The following is a 2172-nucleotide window of genomic DNA, read 5'->3' as shown; positions in this document are numbered from 1 at the left end:
GCATAGGCACCAACTCTATGGGTGTTCCTGGGCTCAAGCACCCACCCCAAAAAAATAGTGGGCACTTAACACCCATGAGCCACAGCTGCAGGCTGCTTGCAGATGTTGGGGGGAGAAAACCAACCAAACAAAAATCCTCACTTTACCAGAAGAAGCAGCATGTGCGGCATCAGTGGAGATTGGGCACTTCAGATGGGCTTTTGGAGCTTTTAGCTAAAGCTGATTCAATCAGCTATTAGATAAGTGCCAAAAAAGGCCCACTAAAGTACCCAAACTTTACAGGTGCCGGTGTCAGCCAGGTTGAAGTAACGTGTGGCCTCTTCTGGGCACGCACAGGGCTCAGCATGAGAACACACCAAGTTTAAATTAAAGCACCAATGTTTGTTTCGGGGGGGGGGCAGTTTGGAGGATATTCTGTCTGCAAGCACCCACCAGCAAAACACAAAGTTGGTTTCTATGCCTCTTTGTGCAGAAAAGATGTCCTTCCTGGGCTAGTAGCATTCTATTTTGTGAAAATGGCACTTGCAACAAAGGAAGTTACCAGATAAGTTTAGCTGGGCCCATTTATTCTGATCTCTGTTCTGTTTTAGGGAAGAATGAGAACAGATGTTTTTGAATTAAAGGTGCTGCCCAGAGAAAGTAACTAGGTAAAGGCTTTCTTGAATGGAGAACTTCTTCAGGCATTGATGAACATGACTTTTTGCTGCCCTCTGCTTTCCCCCACCCCTTATTTTATTGTATTTTTGGTTTATTGTTTCTAAGTATAATCTGTAAATCTTGGACATCTCTGGCACTCTTCTAACTAAAGGATTCTTTTTTGTTTTACTTTAGATTGTTGTAATCTTTAATCTTGGGAAGGGATTGCTTCAAAATAAAGTAGAAAAGTGTTGCACCTGGGATGTTTGGGTATGATGTGAGGCCTCTTGCAGTGCTACAGGTAATTTATGAAGAGGCAGGAAGAGTAGATGGCAGCTTGACCTCCTATTTTCAGACTTCCTACATGTTTAAAAACAGAATCTCTATATAGTGGCTCAGCTGTGGACAGCAGTAGAGCTAAATAAATTTGCTTTCATTGCTGAGGGTAGCTTCCCACCTTTTTTCTTCCCCCTCCCCCCAGGAAAAAATATGGAGGAACAGCTGGCATTGGTATGTCAAAAATAAAAGGGTAGAGGATGGACAGGCTACTGTGTTTAACTCAAGTTTGAGTAAGGTGACCTGGCTTAAGAACTGGCCACTAAACTTGCATTGACAACATCTCACCACCCTCTCTGCCCAGTGCCTTTTTAAAAATACCTTTGTCAAGCCTTAAATAATTGGTCAAAGGATTTATTTTTTTGCGTGTTGCTTTTGGGTGGAGTCTCACTTTACTTTCAGACTGGGAAGGTACAATTCCCATTCTAGCACCAAACCTACTAAGGCTGTCATGTTAGATAAACTGTTCTGAAAACTGTAAAATACATAAAGCTTAAAATTATACTTTTAAATTTATACTAGGATTAGTACCAAATATGAAATGAATTCATGTAAAACCAAACATATTTTGGTTCAAATATGGGTGGTCTCCAGGCATATGAGGATGGGACAATACATTATCAAACAAGAAGGGGTGCAGTCAGTGTGTCCCAGTGTAGTTCTTTCCCTTTTCCTCTACATTCACTGAGTATTCATTGCTGCTGGACCTGTTTTTGTGCTGCTGGAATAAAGACTCTACAAAAGCAGCTGCATGGGAGTTTTGTGGCCACTTCAACAGCAGCTTCAGTACAGCTGCAAAACTAAGCTGCTTCTTCAGTGTCTTGTATTCCACCCATTTTGTGGGCAAAGGCAAATAGATGGAGGGGCGTTCTATTATCTTGTTCTTTAAACAAAACTATCCCACAAGAGGCAATACAATATTTCACTTACTTTATTATGAATTCTAGATAGTTTTCCAAATTGATATACTTAGTAATGAAATAACTAATTTTCTAGCTATGATTACATTGGATTCATGTATCAAGGTCTCTAAAGTATTTTCATTTGATCTGTACTTATAATAGATTTTTCATAGGTAGAGAGGGAACAAAGCACAGGCAGATGTCTTGTTCTGAAAAGCACCAAGTTACCTCCAGTAAATGTGATCACCAGGGATCCTGGTTTTCCCCAATATTTAAATTTTTTTTTTTTTTTTTTTTA

General features: G+C 40.1%; 1 long non-coding RNA gene across 1 annotated transcript in view; it reads left to right on the top strand.

Moving 5' to 3' along the window:
• Window positions 1–880: 880 nt before the first annotated feature.
• The window catches only part of LOC109304358, a 9647-nt gene continuing 8355 nt past the window's right edge, over window positions 881–2172 (top strand). Inside the window, exon 1 of the long non-coding RNA XR_002099373.1 lies at window positions 881–937. This is a non-coding gene — a long non-coding RNA (uncharacterized LOC109304358). The remainder of the gene's footprint in view (window positions 938–2172) is intronic.

Source organism: Gavialis gangeticus, unplaced genomic scaffold (assembly GCF_001723915.1).
Source record: "Gavialis gangeticus isolate Ggan-Ray unplaced genomic scaffold, GavGan_comp1, whole genome shotgun sequence".
NCBI lineage: Eukaryota > Metazoa > Chordata > Crocodylia > Gavialidae > Gavialis > Gavialis gangeticus.
The sequence above is the reverse complement of the archived record's forward strand: the minus strand, read 5'-3'. Positions and strand labels throughout refer to the sequence as shown.